The 24,473-nt window shown below is 43.1% G+C and overlaps 1 protein-coding gene across 15 annotated transcripts in view; it reads left to right on the forward strand.

The window, feature by feature from the left end:
- The window catches only part of CHD9 (chromodomain helicase DNA binding protein 9), a 272,619-nt gene that overhangs the window by 58,558 nt on the left and 189,588 nt on the right, over positions 1-24,473 (forward strand). For 7 of the 15 annotated variants that reach the window (XM_034940162.3, XM_063597997.1, XM_057300144.2 and 4 more), the window contains exon 1: positions 17,193-17,591. The exons of 6 other annotated variants lie outside the window; for them this stretch is intronic. The gene's annotated coding sequence lies outside the window, so the exon portion shown is untranslated. Of the gene's footprint in view, positions 1-16,597; positions 16,929-17,192; positions 17,592-24,473 lie in introns of those variants that run through there. 2 more of the 15 variants (XM_055100536.2, XM_055100537.3) reach the window with 2 other exon arrangements.

Raw genomic sequence — 24,473 nt, forward strand, 5'->3', positions numbered from 1 at the left:
GACAGAGCGAGACCCTCTAAAGACAAAACAAAACAAATTAAAATTAAAAATAAATTATGTGTGCTTGGTGGTGTGTGACTAGTCTCAGCTACGTTTGGGAGGCTGAGGCATGAGGATCACTTGAGCCTGGGAGGCCGAGTTTGCAGTGAGCCATGATTGTACCACTGCAATCCAGCTTAGGTGACAGAGCGAGACCTTGTCTCAGAATAAATAAATAAAGAACGTCAATGTGAGGCAGGCAGCATAGATGTTATGAGTCTTATTTCACAGACAAGAAAAAATTGCTAATCACTCATTCAGTTGGTTAGTAGTAAGCCTGGACTACAACTCAGATATTTCCACTTTCAATCCTGTGTTCTCTCTGTTTTACAAGAGTCTTGGCACTTTTTTTTTTTTTTTTTTTGAGATGGAGTCTCACTCTCCTGGGTTCAAGCAATTCTCCTGCCTCAGCCTCCCGAGTAGCTGGGACCACAGGTACATGCCACCACACCCAGCTAATTTTTGTATTTTTAGTAGAGACGGGGTTTCACCATGTTGGCCAGGATAGTCTCAATCTCTTGACGTCATGATGCACCCGCCTCAGCCCCGCAAAGGCTGGGATTACAGGTGTGAGCCACTGCGCCCAGTCGAGTCTTGGCATTTTTAACTGGAGGAGGAGAGTGGTTTCCAGTTGACTTCCAGGATGAGCCTAGTTTTTTTGTTCTTTTTCTGTTTTGTTTTGTTTTACAGAGACAGGGTCTTATTCTGTCATTCTAAAAAAAAATCTGGAGTGTAGCGGCACGATTGTAGCTCACTGCAGCCTCAAACTGAACTCCTAGGCGTAAGCGATTCTCTCACCTCAGCCTCCTGAGTAGCTAGGACTACAGCACGCACCACCACGCCTGGCTATGTATGTATGTATTTATTTAGAGATAGGAGTCTTGATTTGTTGCACAGGCTGGTCTTGGACTCCTGGCCTCACCTCCCACCTTGGCTTCCCAAAATCCTGGGATTATAGGTGTGAGCCACCACACCCAACCTTTATTAACATATGATGATGATTTTGAGGAAAAGGGTTATTAATTATTGCTTGAGAAAAAAATCAATAACTACTGTTTTTTCTTTAAAAAAAAAAAAAAGGTTCCAATTGTAAGCAAGGCCTTAAAGTTTAGAGTTTGCCATAACAAAAACATATAAACAAGCATTTTTGAACCCACCACTATTTGGTCTAATTTCTTCCATGAAGAGGATGGAATCTGACCATCTCACTCTTCTGTGAGCATCATTATTATTATTATTATTATTATTATTTTGAGATGGAGTCTCGCTCTGTTGCCCAGCCTGGAGTGCAGTGACACGATCTTGGCTCACTGCAACCTCTGCCTCCCAGGTTCAAGTGATTCTTCTGCCTCAGCCTCCCGAGTGGCTGGGATTACAGGCCCATGCTACCACACCTGGCTAATTTTTGTATTTTTAGTAGAGACGAGGTTTTGCCGTATTGGCCAGGCTGGTCTCTAACTCCTGACCTCAAGTGATCCACCTGCCTTGGCCTCCCAAAGTGCTGGGATTACAGGTGTGAGCCACTGCGCCTGGCCGGCATTATTTTTTATTATTTTTTATTTATTTATTTATTTTTATTTTTTGAGACGGAGTCTCGCTCTGTCACCCAGGCTGGAGTGCAGTGGCGCAATCTCGGCTCACTGCAAGCTCCGCCTCGCGGGTTCACGCCATTCTCCTGTCTCAGCCTCGCGAGTAGCTGGGACTACAGGCGCCCGCCACCACGTCTGGCTAATTTTTTGTATTTTTAGTAGAGACGGGGGTTTCACCGTGTTAGCCAGGATGGTCTCGATCTCCTGACCTCGTGATCCGCCCGCCTCGGCCTCCCAAAGTGCTGGGATTACAGGCGTGAGCCACCGTGCCAGGCCAGCATTATTTTTTTATTTGCTTTGTAGCACAAGTATTTGATTGATTGATTGATTGATTGATTGCCTCTTACTTCTACAGCTAAATGAAGGGATTTGTTGATGACTTTCTTCCAAGAAAGAAAAGAGAAGTGTGCTGCAGTTTTCTTTCTCCCTTTAGTTTGAGGTTTTCAGGACAGGTGTTAACAGATTAACTTAGGTTACTTGAATGCCTCTTTTCTTTCCTGAGAGGTTGATTTTTCATCTGGTTTGTGCCTAAGGCTGCCCCTTGTGATAATGAGGCAAATGTTTATAGCAGCCTAGAGAATGATCCGAAGAACAGTTTGGGATGCTGTCAACCTAGATGACCTAAGAAGGACTCACCCAGATAATAAGAACATGGGTAGCCAGGTAATTATTCAGTTCTGTGTCACTCAGAGCAGTACTTTTCCATGTTGGTTGCACAAGTAATTACAAAAAGAGCTTTTAAAACGTAATGCTTCCATACTGACCCATCACCCCTAAGTCTGAGCAGGGTCTGAGCAAAGATAATTTTTAAGTTTCCTGGGAGATTCTATGAGGTTGGTGAATCTCCTAATCTTATTCTATTAGGTTCTATTATTTTGCCAGTAATGGCCAAAATCGCAATTACTTTTGCACCAACCTAAAAATATGGAGCTGGGTTTCAGAACCTCTAATAAAGGCTTCCAGTGTCCTGTTCAAAACCAGGTCGGATAACTCCAAATGGCAGCCGGTTTTTCTGCCAGAACAATATGGGTATGTTGAGTGATCGGTTTGTTTTGTGTAAGATACACATTTATTCAGCACCTGTGTTCTAGGTGCTGAGAGTTTTTCAAGGAACAAGACAGAACCTGCTTATGCCTTAAGATGCTTTCTTTTTTAGTGGATGGAGACAAAAAGTAAATATATAAACAGGACTGTGGTTAAGTGTTAGGAAGGAAATAAACTAGGAAATTAGGAGTCAAAGCAGGCCTCTAATATGAGGAATTATTTTTGCAAGACTTGAAGAGGAAGAAGGAGCAGCTGTACCTAGAGCCAGTGGTAAGGCAGAGGGAAGAGAAGGTGAAAAGGTTCCGAGACAAGGAGGGTGTGTTTGAGGAACAGACTCCAGGTGCTTTCAGTTTTCTAGAAAGAGGAGCGGCAGATCATAAGCAAATACCAGCCTGACATTTTCTTTTTGCTTTTTTTCTTTTTGAGACAGAGTCTCACTCTGTTGCCTGGGCTGGAGTGCAGTGGTGCGATCTCACCTCACTGCAGCCTCCACTTCATGGTTTTAAGCAGTTCTCCTGCCTGAGCCTCCCGAGCAGCTGGGATTACAGGCGCATGCCACTACATCCGGCTAATTTTTGTATTTTTAGTGGAGAAAGGGTTTCACCGTGCTGGCCAGGCTGGTCTCAACCTCCTAACCTAAAATGATCTCCCCACCTTGGCCTCCCAAAGTGCTGGGATTATAGGCGTGAGCCACCATGCCTGGCCTGACATTTCTTATAGTTTGTACAAATCACTCAGTATGTTCTTGCCAAATAGTACACACTCTGCAAGAGAAACACAAAGAGAAGCATCCTCCAGGAGCCAGGATAAGGTGTGCTGGATAGAGAGGGTTCTGCTTTGCTAGTCAATAATTATTGATTATAAGGAAAAAGTTAGGCAGTCCCAGTCAAAATGGCGATTGTTAAAAAGACAAGAAACAACAGATGCTGGTGAGGCTGTGGAGAGATAGGAACGTTTTTACACTGTTGGTGGGAATGTAAATTAGTTCTACCATTGTGGAAGAGGATGTGGTGATTCCTCAAAGACATAGAACCAGAAATACCATTTGACCCAGTAATCCCATTACTGAGTATATACCCAAAGGAATATAAATCATTCTATTATAAAGATATATGCACAGGTATGTTCATTACAGCATTATTCACAATAGCAAAGACATGGAATCAACGAAAATGCCCACCAATGATAGATTGGATAAAAAAGTGTGGTACATTTAAACCATGGAATGCTATGCAGCCATAAAAAGGAACAAGATCATGTCTTTTGCAGGGACATGGATGGAGCTGGAAGCCATTATCCTGAGCAAACTAACTCAGGAACAGAAAACCAAATACCACATGTTCTTACTCATAAGTGGGAGCTGAACAATGAGAACACATGGGCACAGGGAGAGGAACATCACACACTGGGGTCTGTTGGGGAGTGGCAAGGGGGAAGGGAAAGCATCAAGAAAAATAGCTAATGCATGCTGGGATTCATACTTAGGTGATGGGTCGATAGGTGTAGCAAACCACCAGGGCACACGTTTACCTACGTAACAAACCTGTACATCCTGCACATGTACCCCAGAACTTAAAATTTTTTAGAAAATTAAAAAAAAATTTAGGAAGTCCTGTATGACACCATGATAAACAATGCAAAGGAAAAAATTCAATTATATATTTGATATTCAGAGGATTTGTGCTAATCCCTTAGTCTTAGAATACAGACTATTCATGTGGCGATAGCCACAGACATTCAGTTCTCTGACGTAATATATATATATATATTTTTGGAAACAGAATCTCACTCTGTTGCCTAGGCTGTAGTACAATGGCATGATCTTGGCTCACTGCAACCTCTGCCTCCCGGGTTCAAGTGATTCTCTTGCCTCAGCCTCCCAAGTAGCTGGAATTACAGGCGCCCACCACCATACCCAGCTAATTTTTTGTATTTTTAGTAGAGAAGGGGTTTCACCATATTGGCCAGGCTGGTCTCGAACTCCCGACCTCAGGTAATCTACCTGCTTTGGCCTCCCAAGGTGCTGGGATTACAGATGTAAGCCATTGCACCCGGCCTGACATACTATTTTTGAGGTCTTTACCCAAACTTTCTGGAAGGGGGAATGATTTTTCAATTATCTGTAATGCTGGAGAAATCAAATATGTGCCTGTATAAGACCTAAATATTTCTCTTTTTTTTTTTTTTTTTTTTTTGAGACGGAGTCTCTCTCTGTCTCCCAGGCTGGAGTGCAGTGGTGCGATCTTGGCTCACTGTAAGCTCTGCCTCCCAGGTTCATGACATTCTCCTGCCTCAGCCTCCCAAGTAGCTGGGACTACAGGCACCCGCCACCACGCCTAGCTAATTTTTTTTGTATTTTTAGTAGAGACGGGGTTTCATCGTGTTAGCCAGGGCAGTTTCGATCTCCTGACCTCATGATCCACCCGCCTCGGCCTCCCAAAGTGCTAGGATTACAGGCATGAGCCACCACATGCGGCCAAGACCTAAATATTTCAATGGATTTCATATTTTAAGAAATCTCCCCTTGGGAGGCGGAGGCGGGTGGATTACTTGAGGCCAGGAGTTTGAGACCAGCATGGCCAACATGGCAAAACCCTGTCTCTACCAAAAATACAAAAATTAGCTAGGTGTAGAGGTGCACACCTGTAATCCCAGCTACTCTGGTGGCTGAGGCATGAGAATCGCTTGACCCTGGGAGGCGGAGGTTGCAGTGAGCCGAGATCACACCGCTGCACTCCAGCCTGAGCAGTAGAGCAAGAATCTGTCTCAAAAAGATGTCCCTTCTTTGTTTCCACTTAAGACTTTTGCTTAAATTGTGGAAGGTCACTAACTGCTTAACATCTAATGGTAACCAGAGAAAAAGGCTATACTGATTTATTTTTGGCAAAATGTTCTCTAAGATCCCACTGCTCTTAATTTTTTTCAATCATATAACCTAGAATTAATTTTCCTGGTTGGCATGTTGTTACTCATTCTCTAAAACCATGGGGTTTAGTGCAAATAAAGCAACTATAATTAATACGCATCCTCAACCAAAATGTCCAAGAATTCCAAAAATCTCCAAATACTTTTATGTTAGATATCATAATGATGTCTTGATAAAACAGGAATGCTTCAAAACATCTCAATAAAAAAGATAACTTTCTTTTTTTTTTTTTTTTTTGACAGAGTCTTGCTCTGTTGCCAAGACTGGAGTGCAGTGGCACAATCTCGGCTCACTGCAACCTCCACCTCCCGGGTTCAAGCAATTCTCCTGCCTCACCCTCCCGTGTAGCTGGGATTACAGGCACCCGCCACCATGTCTACTAACTTTTGTATTTTTAGTAGAGATGGGGGTTCCACCATGTTGGCCAGGCTGGTCTCGAACTCCTGACCTCAAGTGATCCACCTGCCTCAGCCTCCCAAAGTGTTGGGATTACAGACATGAGCCACCATGCCTGGCCTAAGGTAAACTTTCTAAAGAAGGCCCCCCAACCTGAAAAAAAGGGACACAAGGAAACTTTTGGAGGCAATGAATATGTTTATTACCAGGATTATGGTAATGGTATCACAAATGTATACATATGTCCAAACTCAGCAAGTTGTAGGCATTAATTATGTGCAGTTTTCTGCATAGCAATTATACCTCAATAAAGCTGGGGAGAGAAGAAGAAATATAATTTTAAAATTATTGAAGATTATATATTTTTACATTAAATTTGCAAATCCACTTGCAAAGAAAACTCACTCTGTTATTTAAAAAAAAAAAAAAACAAGATTGTGATAATTGTTATTTATTTTATTCCTAACAGCAATATATGAGTTTTGTAAGCTCTTCCCATGATCCAAGTAGGAGTATGAAAGCTAGCTCATGGGATTGCAGAAAGGTGGTGACAGAATTATAAGCATGGCTATCAAGTAAGGAAAAACAAGTCATCTGGGCACGGTGGCTCACACCTGTAATCCCAGCACTTTGGGAGTCCAAGGCAGGTGGATCACCTGAGGTCAGGAGTTCAAGAGCAGCCTGGCCAACATGGTGAAATCTCGTCTCTACTAAATATAAAAAATTAGCCAGGCGTGTTGGCGCATGCCTGTAATCCCAGCTACTTGGGAGGCTGAGGCAGGAGAATTGCTTGAACCTGGGAGGCAGAAGTTGCAGTGAGCCAAGACTGAGCCACTGCACTCCAATCTGGGTGCCAGAGCAAAACTCCATACTGAAAAAAAACAAAACAACAAAAACAAGTCAAGAAATGTCCAGGGAAGTCCATTGCCATTTTCTCTTTTGTTGAACCTTATACGAGACAAAATGGATTTAAATTGCACCAGGAGGCTGGGTGTAGTGGCTCACACCTATAATCCTAGTGCTTTGGGAGGCTGACGCAGGAGGGTTGCTTAAGCCTCAGAGTTTGAGACCAGCCTGGGTAACATAGGAAGACCCCATCTCCACAAAAAAAAAAAATTAAAAAATTAGCTGGTCATGGTGGCAATGCCTGTAGTCCCAGCTATTCAGTAGGCTGAGGTAAGAGGATCGCTTGAGCCCAGGACTTGGAGGTTGCAACAAACTATGATTGCACCACTGCTCTCTAACCTGGGCAACAGAGCAAGACCCTGTCTCTAAAAAAATAAAAATAAAAATTTTTTTTAAAAAAATTAAAATAAAAAAATTTTTTTTAAAAAATTGCACTAGGATGGGTTTCTTCTGGAAATAAAATGCCTGTAATGCCTATAAAACCAGTTGATTGGGGCCAGGTGTGGTGGCTCACGCCTGTAATCCCAGCTATTCGGGAGGCTGAGGCAGGAGAATCACTTGAACATGGAAGTTGGAGGCTGCAGTGAGCCAAGATCGTGCCACTGCACTCCAGCCTGGGTGACAGAGCCAGACTCTTGTCTCAAAACAAACAAAAACAAACAAACAAAAACCCTATAAACATACCAATTACAGTACCTGCAAATGAAGGTTAAGTGTTACCAAATTAATAAAAATAATTAATTACTATTTATTTGCTTTAGAAAATAATTGGCCATGAAGCCAGAGGACCATATCTATCTTGTTCATTGTTGTATTCCCAGCCCCTAGCATTGTGCCTGAGACATCACAGATCCCCTTTAAATACTTGCTGAGTGAATTCACTTTTTAAATAACAGCCACATTTCATCCTTTTGATCTCTCCAAACTTGATTTAGATGCAACTTCTCCAGGAGTGCTTATGTTACCCAAAGAGAAACAGATGCACAAAGAGAAGGAATGAGATGCTCGGGGATATTTTATCAAGGAAACCAGCAAACCATCTTTTTCCTGAAGACCTTTTAAGATTAGGACAAGCAGCTGTTTACAGAACAGTGTTAAGATTTGAACTGTCAAGTAGGATCATGCTTTGAAGTATATTCTGGCTAAAAGCAGGGGATAAACTAGATAAAACTTGGAGACTCTAAGGCCTGTCCCTGATTAAGTGGGCCTACAAGTGAGAATCTGAAGAACAGCTCTCTGGCTGAACATATCCCTTGGATGTTGTTATTACCAGCTGCCTCTAGATTTGAGAACAGTGCTGAGCATGCTTTTAAATGATCTTTGAGGTACTTTAAGCTACCTACACCTGAAAGCATACCTAGCCCTCATTTCTGTTTGCTTGAACAAGAGCCTGAAAAAGAAGTCTAAAGAACTTTCTAGTGATATCCTTCACTCCTGTTCTAAAAAGAACCTGTGTTCTTCACCGAGTTAAGGAAATTTCACAACTCCCAGGGGCTAATGTGGAGTTCATTTTCACTTACTGCTGAATCAACTGAAGTTCCTTTCAGAGTCTTTTCCTAGAGTGGAAAAGTATCTGAGCTCTTCAACCTACTATTCATTAGTGCTGAGAGACAAAAATCATGTTAGAGTCTGTAATGTAATGGTGCATAAAACATTTAAGTTATGAATCTGCATAAAATGTGTAAAAGATGAAAAAACATACTTTAATGTTTGTCAGTACTTATTGATCAGTGAAAGAACATTTTCATTAATGCCTCAGCCTGTGAATGGATGTCAATAAAGATGAGTGAGAAGGTATTTCATATACACACACTTGTTCAATATTTATTATATGTTTATTATTCATAATGTATTATTATTTATACGGGAATAATAATCTCTTCTGTAGCCAACACAGCACCTACCCTAGTATACATACATGGTGTAAGTATTTAAATATGTGTAAATTAAGTAAATTATAACAAAGTCACAAAACTGGTGAGCCCAATATAAGAAATGACAGTGCCACTACAACAATCTTCAAACTTTAAAAATTATTTACTGCGGAACTAATTTTATGAATATAATTAAAATATTATCTTTTTGTCTCAACGTGTTCATATGTTAGATTCATATATGTGGATTTAATGCGTACAGTACTGTAACAAAGTTGGAAATTGCTGGCTGGGAATCCCTTTTTTTTTTTTTTTTTTGAGACAGAGTCTCACTCTGTGGCCCAGGCTGGAGTACAGTGGCACAATCTTGTCTCACTGCAAACTCCACCTCCCAGGTTCAAGAAGTTCTCTTGCCTTAGCCTCCTGAGTAGCTCGGATTACAGGTGTGCACCACCACACCCAGCTAATTTTTATTTTTATTTTTTTTTTAGATGGAGTCTCGCTCTGTCGCCCAGGCTGGAGTGCAGTGGAGCGATCTCCTCTCACTGCAAGCTCCGCCTCCTGGGTTCACGCCATTCTCCTGCCTCAGCCTCCCAAGTAGCTGGGACTATAGGCGCCCGCTACCACACCCGGCTAATTTTTTTTTTTTTTTTGTATTTTTAGTAGATAACAGGGTTTCACTGTGTTAGCCAGGATGGTCTCGATCTCCTGACCTCGTGATCCACCCACCTCGGCCTCCCAAAGTGCTGGGATTACAGGAGTGAGCCACCGCGCCCGGCCCACACCCAGCTAATTTTTATATTTTTAGTACAGATGGGGATTCACCATGTTGGCCAAGCTGGTCTCGAACTCACACCCTCAGGTGATCCATCTGCCCTGGCCTCCCAAAGTGCTGGGATTACAGGTGTGAGCCACCACGCCCGGCCTGGAATCACTTTTTTTTTTTTTTAACCAGCTTTATTGAGATAGTTTTATACTTGACAAAATTTATACTTCAGTGGTTTCTAGTGTATTCAGAGTTGTGCAAGTATCTCCACAATCTAATTTTAAAACTATTTCATTGCCCCCCAGAAGAAACCCTGTACATAGCTATTAGCAGTCACTCTCCATTCTTCATCCCCCTTCTCCCATGTCAGTCCTAGGCAACCACTAATCTACGTTCTGTCTACTTTCTTACTTTATTCTGGACATTTCATATAAATATAATCAAACAGTCAAGCCTTTTGTATCTGGCTTTCATACTTTTTATTTTTTAATTTTTATTATTATTATCATTATTTTGAGACAAGAGTTTTGCTCTTGTCACCCAGGCTAGAATGCAGTGGCTGTATCTCAGCTCACTGCAACCTCTGCCTCCTGGGTTCAAGCGATCCTCCTGCCTCAGCCTCCTGAGTAGCTGAGATTATAGATGCACACCACAACGCCTGGCTAATTTTTGTATTTTTAGTAGAGACAGGGTTTCACTATGTTGTCCATGCTGGTCTCGAACTCCTGACCTCAAGTGATCTGCCCACCTCGGCCTCCCAAAATGCTGGAATTACAGGCATGAGCCACCACGCCCGGCCTAATTTTTTTAAAATTAAACATCTTTGTGTAATAATTCTGTCTTCTGAGTTGGCTTACTAGGGGATGTATCTGGCTTTTATCACTTAGCATTATGTTTTCAAAGTTCATCTGTGTTGTACTATCAGTACTTAATCTTTTTTTATGGCTGAATAACATTCCAGTTTGTGTATATGCCATTTTTGTTTATCCAGTCATCAGCTGATAGACATTTGGGTTGTTTCCACTTTTGGGCTATTGTGAATCATACTGCTGTGAACATTTGTATGTAAGTTTTTGTATGGACATATGTTTTCATTTCTCTTGGGTTGCTGGGATATATGGTAACTATGTTTAACTTTTTGAAGAACTGTTTTCCAAAACAGCCATCATTTTACATTCCCACCAGCAGTGTACCAGGGTTCGAGGGTTCTACTTTCTCTGCATCTTCAATTACACTTTGTATTACTCTGTTCTCATGCTGCTAATAAGGGCATACCTGAGTAGGGTAATTTATAAAGAAAAAGAGGTCTAATAGACTCACAGTTCCACAGGGTTGGGGAGGCCTCACAGTCATGGCAGAAGGCAAAGGAGTAGCAAAGTCACATCTTACATGGTGGCAGGCAAGAGAGAGAGAGCATGTGTTGGGGAAACTCCCCTTTATAAAACCATCAGATCTGGTGAGACTTAATTTTTTTTTTTTTTTTTTTTTTTTGGAGAAGGTGTCTCACTCTGTCATCCAGGCTGAAGTGCAGTGGCAATGATCTTGGCTCATTGCAACCTCTGCCTCCTGGTTTCAAGCAATTCTCCTGCCTCAGCCTCCCAAGTAGCTGAGATTACAGGTGCCACCACCATGCCCCGCTAATTTTTTGTATTTTTAGTAGAGATGGGGGTTTCACCATGTTGGCTAGGCTGGTCTTGAATTCCTGATCTCTGGTGATCTGCCCTCTTCGGCCTCCCAAAGTGCTGGGATTACAGGTGTGAGCCACCGCACCCAGCCTCGTGAGACTTACTATCACGAGAACAACATGGGAAAGACCTACCCTCATGATTTAATTACCTCCCACTGGGGCCCTCCCACTACACGTGGGAATTATGGGAACTACAATTCGAGTTTTGGGTGGGGACACAGCCAAACCATATCACACTTACTATTGTTTGTCTTTTTTATTATAGCCATCCTGATGAGAGTGAAGTGGTATCTCATTGTGGTTTTGATTTGCATTTCTCTAACAACTAATGTGTTGAGCATCTTTTCATGTGCATATTGGCTATTTGTAGATCTTCTTTGAAGAAATGTCTACTCAGATACTGTGACCACTTTTTAATTGGATTATTTATGTCTTTGTTGTTTAGTTGTAAGTGCTCTTTATATATTCTGTACACTAAACCCTTATCAGATAGACTGTCCTTACCTTATCATGGTTCAAGTTAGGATTTTTTTTTTTTTTTTTTTTTTTTTGAGATGGAGTCTCACTCTGTCACTTAGGCTGGAGTGCAGTGGCGCAATCTCAGCTCACTGCAACCTCCACCTCCTGGGTTCAAGCAATTCCCCTGCCTCAGCCTCCCGAGTAGCTGGGATTATAGGCACGTGCCAACATGCCTGGCTATTTTTTGTATTTTTAGTAGCAATGGGGTTGGCCAAGCTCGTTAACCATGTTGGCCAGGCTGGTCTCGAACTCCTGACCTCAGGTGATCCACCTGCCTCGGCCTCCCAAAGTGCCAGGATTACAGGCATGAGCCACTGCGCCCAGCTGACTTAAGATTTTTTGACGTTGCAGTGGTGCTAAGGTGATACCCATTCAGTAGAAATTGTACTTTGAATTTTGAATTTTTATCTTTTCCCAGGCTAGAGATATATAGTAGATAATCTTTCATGATGGCTTAGCTTTCAGTCAGCCACATGATCACAAAGACAAACAACCCATACTGTATGATGGACTGCGTTGCCAGATGATTTTGCCCAACTGTAGGCTACAGTGAATGCTCTGAGCACATTTAAGGTAGGCTAGACTAAGCTATGATGTTCAGTAGGTTAAGTGTATTAGCTGCATATTCAACTTAACAGTATTTTCAACTTACAATGGGTTTATCAGGACAAAACTTCATTGTAAGTTGAGGAGCATCTGTATTTTATTTGCAAATATTTTCTCTCATTCTGTTTTGTCTTTCTTTGCACTTTCTTAACAGTGTCTTTTGACACTGAAAAGGTTTTCTATTTTGATGAAGTTTAATCTACTTTTTGTGGTTTCTTGTATGAAAGTTTTTAATTTTAATGAAGTCTAGTTTATATTTTCTTTTGTCATTTATGCTTTTGGTGTCATATGAAGGAAATCATTGCCTAATCCAAGATCCTAAAGATTTACTTCTATTTTTCCTCTTAGAGTTTTATAGCTTTACCTCTTACATTTAGGTGTGTGGTCCCTTTTGGTTTATTGTTTTGTGTGGTGTGAGGTAGTGGTCCAACTTCATTCTTTAGTATGTGTGTATCTAGCAGTCCCACCATTGGTTTAAAGGACTACTCTTTCCCAATCTAAATGTCTTGGCATTCTTACTGAAAATCAATTGACCATAAATGTAAGAGTTTATTTCTGGATTCTATAGTTTATTCCATTAATCCATATGCCTATCCTTATGCCAGTTCCACACTGTCTTGATTATTATACCTTTGTATTAAGTTTTCAAATCAGGAAGTGTGAGTTCTCCAACTTTCCTCTTTTGACTATTCTGTGGGTATCACTTTTGCAGGTCTTACTGAGGTAGGATCTAAACCTTAGTTTTGCAGTTTCAGGATCCTTTTTTTTTTTTTTTTTTTTTTTGAGATAGGGTTTCTCTCTCTTTTCTCCCTTCCTTCCTTCCTTTCGTTCATTCATTCATTCTTTCTTTCGTTCTTTCTTTCCTTTTCTTTCTCTGATGGAGTCTCACTCTGTCACCCAGGCTGGAATGCAGTAGCATGATCTCGGCTCACTGCAACCTCCGCCTCCCAGGTTCAAGCAATTCTCTTTCCTCAGCCTCCCGAGTAGCTAGGATTACAGGCATGTGCCACCACACCCAGCTAATTTTTGTATTTTTAGTAGAGACGGGGTTTCCCCATATTGGTCAGGCTGGTCTTGAGCTCCTGACCTCAGGTGATCCACCCACCTCGGCCTCCCAAAGTGCTGGGATTACAGGTGTGAGCCACCGCACCCAGCCAGGTCTCACTTTTTCACCCAGGCTGGAGTGCAGTGGCGTGATCACAGCCCACTGCAGCCTCAACCTCCTGGGCTCAAGTGATCCTCCCAACTCAGCCTCCCTAGTAGCTGGGACTACAGGAACATGCCACTATGCCCAGCTAATTTTTCTCTTTCTATTGTTTTGCAGAGATAAGGTTTTACCATATTGCCCAGGCTGGTCTCAAGCTCCTGGGTTCAAGCAGTCCACCTGCCTTGGCCTCCCAAAGTGCTGGGATTACAGGTGTGAGCCACCACATCCAGCTAGTTTCAGGATCTTGATTGTATAAGTTTTCTCCAGAAGTGAACAGGTACTACAGCATTGATTCATATTCCTCAAACTTGCAGGAAAACTCCACAAATTTACATTGTCAGATATTCTTTTGGTGACCTAAACCAAAATGCTTATATAGGGAATTTTCCATTCCAAGATGCCAAATTAGTTACTAAAATAGACATGTCTGATAAACATGGAATTGGAAACTCAGGCTGAGGGGAAGAATACAGTATAATGGTTACAAGTTATAGCCTTTGGGGCCAGACAGTTCTAAGTGTGAATATTGTTTCTGCCACTCAATGACTGTGTAACCAGGGCAAGATTTTAGACTATCTGTAAAATGGGGGGGGGGGAATCCCTTTCTCAACGGGCACAGTGGCTCACACCTGTAATCCCAGCACTTTGAGAGGCTGAGGTGGGTGGATCATTTGAGGTCAGGAGTTCAAGACCAGCCTGGCCAACATGGTGAAACCCCATCTCTGCTAAAAATACAAAAATTAGCTGGGTGTAGTGGTGCAGGCCTGTAATCCAAGCTGCTCGGGAGGCTGAGGCAGGAGAAGTGCTTGAACCTGGGAGGTGGAGGTTGGGGTCCCGGGAGGTGGAGATTGCAGTTAGCCGAGATCATGCCACTGCACTCCAGCCTGGCCGACAGAGTGAGACTCTGTCAAAAAAAAAAAAAAAAAAAAAAAGCCCTTTCTCATAGAGTGGTTGTGAAGATAAAATGAAATAACAAAATATAAACCTTTAACACATTGCTTGGGACTAAATTTCAGTAAACGTATCTATTGTAGGATGTTTCTTTCAAGGTGAGGAGAGCCACTCCGTCATAGCACAGGCTTTCTGGATACCCAAATCCCTGTGTCCAGATAACAGGGCCTCTTTAATTGGAAAGACAATGAGCAGGAATGGAGACATTTTTTTTTTTTCTTTTAAGACGGAGTCTCGTTCTGTCATCCAGGTTGGAGTGCAATGGCGCCATCTCAACTCAATGCAACCGCTGCCTCCCGGATTCAAGCGATTCTCCTGCCTCAGCCTCCCGAGTAGCTGGGATTACAGGCATGCGCCACCTAGCCCAGCTAATTTTGTATTTTTAGTAGAGGTGAGGTTTCTCCATGTTGGTCAGGCTGGTCTCCAACTCCTGGCCTCAGGTGATCTGCCCACCTCAGCCTCCCAAAGTGCTGGGATTACAGGCGTGAGCCACCACGCCTGGCCCGGAATGGAGACATTCTTACTCTGGAGTGGGATTGAGGGACCTAGCGAGTGTGGCCACCGCTTGGCTTTAGACAGCCCATTGCCTGGTGGAAATGGTAGGCCAGTGTTGCTAGATTTTGATGTTGTTCGTGATATTGATTCTTGCTAACTTCAATTGCAAAATGTAATATTTACTAATTTGACCCCTAAATTCTGAGATTCAGAGCCAACCTCTGCAACATTTTTCCAGAGTCCCCATATTCAGAAACCACAGTTACTGAGAATACCTCCAAAATTTAAGACAGAAGTGAACACCATTCACTGACCAGTGAAAATAAATGTCACAAGAACTTATGTACTTAACACAGGAGAATCCCACAGAAAATCTTTCTACAAAACCTGAGAGTCTAAGCTAATAAAAGTTTATCGATGTCCAAGTTCATAATGGCATAGACGCATCAAAAAAGTAGGAAAGAAGGTTGTTAGGTAGAAGAATAGAGAAGTGTCAGCCCAGTAGTGAGGAAGGAGATAGCAAAAACAGAAGTTCAAAACAAAACAAAAACACAAAAACCAGCATCCTAGAGGCCATTTATTATAGGGACAAATTTTGCATATTTTAGAGAACATTCACTGATTAAAATGGCATACAATAATGTTGATAATTATAGCACTGCTCTTTAATGACCAAGCCTAAGTAATTTTCAGAGGGCTGCATTCAAGAAAACACGAACGTTCTCTATCAGATGATGGGGAGGCCGCTCAAGTTTTTCATTTAAGTGGGATGTCATTCTGCTGTGATGTCAGATAGATGAGATGTTACTGGCCTTAAATTTGACTCAACAAGTTGAATTTGCAAACTAAAGCACTATCCAAATAAGTGGTGTGGGGGGCCCCAGAGATAAACTCTTTCTGTGCATTCTTGGTCTAATATGTGGTTGTTACAAGTATCCTTCAGGGAATCAAAGTTGGAACTGTAACCGCCCTTTCAGCAGGGTTTCTTCCCAGCCCTGTCAGTATCTCAGCTAAATAGAGTTATGCTGATCCACTCTGGAGGGCGTTCATGGGGAATATAAAGAATGAAATTACTTGGCAAATACCACTGTGTATACCGCAGCCATTCCATTCCGGCTAGGCATAAACAAGCGCAGTGACGCTCCTTAGCGGAGGCTGAAATTCAAGAGATTTCTGTCAACTGTGAACGTGAAATATCACCTGCACTGGATCGGAAATGGTCAACAGTTTTGAACAAACATAAAGTAGGCCGACCGAAGTTCAAACATTTAATTCTTTTGTCTAGCTCACGTTTTCATATGGGTTTTAAATTTTTAATTCGGTAGAAAGCCAGCTAAGGACCTGAAAGGAGGAGACCCTTAGAATTTTAGAGCTGGAGGACTTTTGGACAACTTGTGCAGCCTCTTCCTTTTACAGAAGGCAAAACCAAGGCCCTAGGACACGCTAGGATTTGATGTAGGTCACTCAGTTAATTCGTAAAGGATCGAGAGGGAACCCAGGTTTTCCAGTACGCCCCCTGCTCCTAAACCAGTATCACCCTCCCCCACGGCTGTCTCTCTCTCTTCTTAAATTCTTGCGTTTATTTTTCTCTCCCTTCGTAACTGTGTAATGGAGAACGGGAGCCTGAGCCTCGGGAAGACAGGGTTGCAACCGCAGCCTAGGTGCGCGCTCTCCCCTAGCTCGCGGCGTGGAGCTGGGTCTCCGCGGCGGGCGCCGGCTACTGCAGGTGCTGGCACCTGGGCTCAATCGCAGCATCATCGCGACACGCTCCGTGCTCCCGATTCTACAGCACGGGCGCGTGACACCCGGGTCTCCGCGCGAAAGGAGAACGTGGGACTAAATCCACGGCTCCTTAAGAAGGACGTCTTTGGAAACTCTCGCCCTTCCTCGGCGGACCCGAGCTGCCCGAGAGATGCCCTGCATGTGAGTGACCTCGGCGCCGACCCCGCCACTGGTCAGCTCGCGGCTGGGGCGTGCCCTGCCGGGGCCTGACGTGGCGGCGGGGCCGCGGGGCGGGCGGCGCGAGGGGAGAGGCCGCCGTGAGGGCGCGGCCTGACGTGGCGGCCGCGGCGGGGCGGCCGGGGGAGCCCGGACCACTGCACTGCCCCGCGCTCCGGCCAGAGGGCGCCCGGCCCCAAGCCTTCCCCGCCCCGAGGCCGCCCAGGGTTCCGGGAGTAACCGCGCCAGCGATTGGGTCGGCGGCGCGGCGGGGCCATGTTGGAGCGGAGCAACGACCCCGCCTCGCACCGCCCTCTGCCCTGGGTCGGGCCGCGCCAGGAGGGAAGGGGAGCGGCGAAGGGGACGCTCCCTCTCAGGCAGCCCGACGCGGCTGGAGCCGCGGCAGGAGCGGCGGCGGTCACGACCGCCCCTCCGCGCCCGGGCCAATCAGCGGCGCGGGCACAAATATGCAAATAGCGCGCCGGTGCTGCCGGAGTGCCGCTCGCAGGGGCTGGTGGGGTCGCGCTGGGGGAGTGAACTGGGCCAATCAGGCGGGTGCGTGGCGGCGCGGGGGAGGCGGTGCCCCTTCACTCCTCCCTCCACTCCCTCCCTGCCCCGCGCTGACAGGGGGGCCTGGCCGCGCAGCCGGTAAGTGCCGCCGCCGCCCGCCGCTGCCACCCACCGCCTCGGGCGTGGGGAGGAAGCCCGGGGGCACCGCGGGGCAGCGGCCGCTGCTCAACTGGTGGGGAGATGCGGGGGCGGGTCGTGTCAGACGGGTGGTCGCCTGAGGCCGCCCCCGCCCGGCCAGCCGCGAGTGTCAGTCTCAGTCGAGGCGGGGGGCGGCGGGGGCGCCTCAGTCATGGCGAAGCGCGAGAGTCAGCGAGCGGCGGTGAGTACGTGCAGCCGCCGCCGCCGCCGCCGCTGCTCGGCCGGTGGGGGGAGGGGGTCGGGGCAGGCGGGGCGGCGCCCCCGCCTGAGGTGAGGGATCCGGTCCCGGGGCCGGGGTCGGGCGGGCGGGCCCGCGGGGAGGCCGGGCAGGGGGCGCTGCCCGCACGTGCGGCCCAGCCCGCCCGCGGCCCGCCCCGCGCCTGTCATGGCTGCGGGCTGCTGCCCCCGCCCCCCGGCCCACAGCCCCCGGGGTCGGGACACGGCAGCCGCGCCTGTTGCGTCGTGTGGAGGTGAGGGCCTGGCGGCCAGGGCGTGGGAAGGCGGGCCCTCTTCCCCGTCCCGCGCGAGGTCGGGGCCTCCCCCGGGTTGGGTTCCCTCCCGAGGGTCGGGCTTCCCTCCATCCTGCAGCCTCTTTCCCCGCCCGTGCTGTCTCGCCTCCGTGAGTCATGACAGGGCGTCCCGCGCGGGCACCCGATGTCCCGGAGCACGGGACGTCCCCGGCGCTTTCCCAGGCCTTGCCTCTCGGTTCCGACCGCAGTGCCTTCCCCGCGATCCTTCACCCCGAGTGCCTCTCCCCGTCTGCAGCGTGGCCCGGACCCCGCCAGCCCCCGTGTGTGCGGCCGCGGTCGTTTTCTGGGTACCTGGGTGTGGGACCTGCGGGATGGCTCCAGGGCTCTCTGCGTGGACATCCAGCCCAAAGCCAAGCACTACCCGGAAAGCCCGGGTGTCTCACTGGCTGTCACAGCTGCCAGCCCAGACTGGTTTCTGTTTGTTCTTATTTTTATTTTTAAAAAAAAATTTTTTGGGGGGGGGGTTGGTTTGCTTTTTTTTCTTTTTTAAGAAAAATAAAACTTTTCAGAACAAAGTAGATGAGAATTTTGTTGTTGTTGTTGTTGTGATATTAACAGTGCTACAGTTACTTTCCTGAAAGTCTGGGATTTGACGCTATTGTGACATTTATTTATGTGAAATATTCATAACTAAGAATTCCCCTGTATTAAATAAAGTTTATTTTCATTAATAAAATTACCGTCAGAATTTAGTTTCTCAATTTTGCATGCTACTTTTCACCTTTTCCTTTTTTCCAGTTCTTAAAATCTCCAGTTCTACTTAACCAGCTATGATCTTAAACGAAAAGAAGGCTTATCTTGTGTAATGTTACCCATTCCCTAGACTCTAGATAACTGTAGAAGTAGTTTTAAAAGAACCACTAGGTCTGCAAACACTTGAATATACAAAAGCTGAACTTAAAGGAGGATTCTGCATTGCAGAGGGAGGAGTTTGTTTTTGTTTTTTGCAATGCAAAAGGATGATCATAGTGTTTCTTTTCCCTTGGGTTTACAGAACGTGAATTTAGAGATGCTGTGTTGTAACAACAGGCCGCATGGAGCCTTACGTTCGATATTTGATAAGTATTAAATAAAAGACTTCTATTGCTCGAAGCAAGTTCTGTCTGTATTGTGTATCTTCGAAGACTTTGCATTTCTTCTAATTCTTCTTTTTTTTTTTTTTTTTTTTTTTTTTTTTTTTTTTTTTTTTTTTTTGGTGTTGAGACGGAGTCTCGCTCTGTCACCCAGGCTGGAGCGCAGTGACGCCATCTCGGCTCACTGCAACCTCTTCCTCCCAGGTTCAAGCAGTTCTCCAACCTCAGCCTCCCCAGTAGCTGGGATTACAGGTGCGCGCCACCACGCCCGGCCGTTTCTTCTATTGCTTTAAAAATTCACGTTATGTAGTTATAGTTTACCACAAAGTATTGGCAGGTCTCTGTCCTTGGAGAGTTTCCTATAAACTATAGACCATATAATGTAGACGTGAAGTCTGTATTACAGACCTGAAGTGCATTGGGAAAAGTGGTTGCCTCCCAGTTTTGATTAAGGGTAACTGTCATTCCTGAACAGTTTCAGGTAAGTATGTATAGTATTGCAGTTAAAAACAGCAACAACAAAAAACCCTTGTGATTAATTGACCAGGAGATGATATCCTAAGGGCACAGGAAATAACATCAGATAAAAGCAATGCTAGTCAAAAACATACTAAGTAAGGTGTATGAGCAGGCTACTTTAATCGGGGGCTGCTCTTAATAGGGAGGCTGAGGCAGGAGAATCACTTGAGCCAAGAGTTCAAGTCCAGCCTGGGCAACTTATTAAGACTGCATCCCGTCTCTATTAAGAAAAAAAAAATTATGATGCTTTTATAACCAGTAAAATCCTCTTCTTGGATAGACTGCTGGCTAGAGAGAATCGGGACTTTGTCACTTAACTGTGTAGATAATATTAAATTTCTTGACATCCGTGAGCCTTAGTTTCCTCCTGTGTAAAACTTTGTTTCCTCCAGTTTTACTATTGTAGGATTCTAAGTACCCTATGAGGTCTATCCTCTGAAATCAAAAACTATTATGGGGTGGGCAGATATGAATACAGATAGAAAACGGTGTCCATGGAAAAAGCCCGTGACAAGATAAGATTAAGGAAACCATAGAATTTTCAACTTGGAAGTATCTTTAGAAACTTTTAACTACAAACTTCTTATCTAATGCAACCGAATGCTTTCTACAAGGCACTGTGCTAGACCCTCCTGGTTTACCTCTGGAAACAGGATAGAGCTGAAGGAGGGGCTCGATATATGAATATAAGAGGCAAGAACTGAAGTAGAAATACAGATTTTAAAGTAAAATCTATTGCATCTATCAATAGTAAAACAAAATTTTGGTACATATGAAAAGTTAAGATTTTCTAAAGATGTGTTTATTGATCGAAATGTCATAGAAAAAAAAGCTTACCCTCCGTAAATAACAGAGAAGAAAAATGAAATCCTAGAGAGTCTATAAAGAAAAACTATGAATTAATCTACTGGGGAAATTTCATCAGGTAATGAGTGAATAAAAAACACAGGTAAGAATATGGAAACTTGAGGCAGTTGGTCAGAGTAAAAACTAATGGAAGCATGTTGTAAGTGCTTGGAAAACTTCAGAAGCCAAAGATTGGAGTCAGAAGAGATTTATGGATACTGATGAGATAGAGTTATTTTAACCTTTCAAATTCTTTGAAGTTGTCTTAACGTGGGATATAGATTTCTTATATAAGATTTAGCTTTTTTACACTTATTTACGTTGTAAATTTAAAGTGCCACATTCCAGTTTTATAACTGCTCCCTAGCACTTTGTGCCTCTGTTTACTTCCTTATTTGGGCTTCACTCCCTTACTTTTCCACCTCTTGGAATTTTACCAGTCTGTGAATACTCAGGTCAAATTCCACCTTGTGAATAAAATCGTATCTTGTCCTTGTAGCCCTTAGGGATTTCTCCTTCCCATGAGATCTTAGTATTATTATTTGTTGCACTTATTTGATATACCATGTACAACTTCCTGACATTTCCTCTGCTGTATTGTCTTTAAGCTTTCAGAAACAATTTTTATTCCTTTCTTTTAGAAACAGTTGGAAAGCTGATCAAGTGACAATGGGAGACCCAGAGAAGGGGAAACCACTTTGAACTGTAATTTATTCTCTGGACTCAAAGTCATTCACATCCATTTATTCATTAAATGTATATATTATGAAGTGCTCCCTTAATTTATGATATATGTATTAAGTGCATAATAAGTGATCCCTGCCTTCATGGAACCTACCATCTAACAGTGCAAACAGATAAAGAACAAGTAAATAAACAAATGTAAAATTACAACTTATGATCAGTTCAGTGAAAGAAAAGAACAGAGTGCTATGGTGGAGAAAATGGGGAGAAATTAATGTTGTATTCTCAGAGAAGGCTTCCCTCAGTTGGTGATGCTAAGTGGAAACAGAATAAGAAGACAGGTCAGGAGAGAAAAGAGTTTCTTGGAAGAGAGAAAAATATGTTTGAAGGCTATGACACAGGAAAGAACTTAATATTTGAAAGAAATGAAAAGTTCAGGATGGCAGAAGCATAATAAGGCAGAAAACCCTATGAGCTGAAATGAGAGATAGAAAGCAGATTATACAGGGCCTTGTAGGGCATATTAAAGACTTACAGGTTTTACTAAAGACATTGCAGTCGTTGAAGATTTTGAATTAGAGAAGTGATACGCTTTAATCTACATTTTTAAAATGCTACTTTGAGAATGGATTGGAGAAAGGCAAGGGTGAAAGTAAAGATATTGTAATACTACAGTAGTCCAGGAAAAACATGATGGTAGCCAGATTATACATATATTTTAGAGAGGAGATGGTGAGGTGTGGAGGAGGAACAACTGACAGATTCATGATGGATTGGATGTGAGAAGAAAAGTGTCAAAAATGATTTCCTGGTTCCTGGCTTGAGAAACTAGATAGATAGTGGTGTGTGATTTACTGAGATGAAGAAGATGAGGGAAAGGAAAGATTTGGCAAGAAAACAAGTTTTGAACACCATCCCTGGACAAGTGCTTCAGAAGAATTCTACCTTTATCTGAATGATAAGCACCTTAGAATAGGTTTAGCTAGAAGTATGATACCATACAATGACATATTCATATTGTGTTATTTGAGAGGAAGAAGCAAGCTTCATATTTATGTTAGAAAAACTGGTGAAATGATCTTTTTTAACAATGCACTTCAGTTTTTGAAAGTTTATTTGAATATTTTCATAATGGATTATATTAAATATGAAAATTTGAGAGAAACTCAATATAATATTGAATGGATATATATAGTATTGGGTGATGGTGCAGAATACAAAAGTTTTATAATCTTGATATTCTCAGGAGAGTAGCATTCTTTTCAGTTATTAGCTTGTAAGGGAGCCTGATAATAAATTTATAATTTTTAATGAGGCTTCTCATTTAATGGTGCTTATAAGTAGAAGTTATAGTTCAGTCATTACTAGCTATTATTTATAAAATAGCTGTCAGATACTGATGTTTCTGTTATAATTTGGCATTATGAAGTTAACCAAGCAAATATTAAGTTTGGTTTTTGTTTGATTTTTACTGTATTTCAAAACATTTTAAAACTAGTAATTTTAAACATTGTTATTGCTATAAAGGGACATAGTTTGAAATCAGAAAAAAGATGACCTTTCTTGTCTAGTGGTCTTTTCATATTAGTTTACCTACTAATCAGTAGCAGTATAAAGAATATTCAATTTTATTCTATTGGAAATCAGTAACTATGATTCTGAAAGATAATTGCTAATGTATCTTGTTCCTTTGTAAGAGGAAGGAAAAAATGGTATTTTTTTATTCTGTCTTTGCAATGTTTATCTTTAAAATGGCAATCAAATAGTCACTAAAATTTTTTTCTTCCGTTTAAGGAACTGAGTACCTTTTCCTAAAAAAAAAAAAAAAATCTAGGAATTTAAGATTACAGACTTGGTGTAGTCTGTTTTACAGTTGAAGCAACGGAGGTACAGAGAAACTGAGTTGCCCGGGGTTTCTAATATTAGGGAATGCTTTATTTCATGGGTTTCATAATTTAGTGAATTCACTACATATTCCAATATATGAACACACTTATTCTGCTTTGGTGAGTGTTTATTGAAATCAGTATTGTTATTGGCACCCTGAAAGCTTTCCTTATATTCTTTTCTAGTTATTCCCTTTCTGTATTCTGTATTCCCAAGATAATAGGGTGACCATTATCTTGATGTCTAAAAACCATAGATTAGCTCTGCCTATTTTTGAACTTTATTAAATGGAATCATATAATAAGTGTTCCTCGAGTAACGTTATTTTTGTGAGACTAATCTGTGTTTTTCTTTTTTTTTGAGACAGAGTCTTGCTCTGTCGCCAGGCTGGAGTGCAGTGGTGCAATCTCGGCTCACTGCAACCTCCACTTCCCAGGTTCAAGTGATTCTCCTGCCTTAGCCTCCCAAGTAGCTGGGCTTACAAGCACCCGCCACCACACCCGGCTAATTTTTGTATTTTTAGTAGAGACGGGGTTTCACCATGTTGGCCAGGATGGTCTCGATCTCTTGACCTCCTGATCTGCCCGCCTCGGCCTCCCAAAGTGTTGGGATTACAGGTGTGAGCCACCGTGCCTGGCCTAATCTGTATTTTTCTATATAGGAAGAGTTTATTCATTCTCATTGCTGTTGATTCTAATGTATGATGGATGTTTTTAGTTTTGCACTATTATGAATAATACTGATATGAACATTCCTACACCCGTCTTTCAGTGCACATGTGCCCACGTTTCTGTCAAGTTTGTATTTCTGGAAGTGGAAAAACTGGTCATAGAAATATGTATGTTCAACTTTAGCAGTAATGCCTTATGGTTTTTCAAATTTGTTGTTCCAATTTCTACTCCTTTTAGCAGTGTGTGAGAGCGCCAGTTACTTCACATTTAATTGTATGATTTGATTAAAATGCTGCTATATTTGAAAAATTTTGTACTCTTCTTTAATCTCTGAAGATGAGTATTTGATGATGAATAGCTATTTCTGCCTAAATGAGATACAGTACAAAGGAATATGAGATAACAAATATAAACATTTTTAGTTCAAAAATGAGTACCCATGTTGTACCTGTTGGATTATAGTAGATTCTAACAGAACCCAGTTTTATGTTCTTGAAGATAAATGGCAAGACACACAGTGTCTTTTCTTGATCCTTAAAAAAGTTTAGTTTTTAAAATAGAATGAACTTTAGGGAATATGATGTGTGAAGAATGATGAAATATACGTCTAAA

Source organism: Pan paniscus, chromosome 18 (genome assembly GCF_029289425.2).
Source record: "Pan paniscus chromosome 18, NHGRI_mPanPan1-v2.0_pri, whole genome shotgun sequence".
Lineage (NCBI taxonomy): Eukaryota > Metazoa > Chordata > Mammalia > Primates > Hominidae > Pan > Pan paniscus.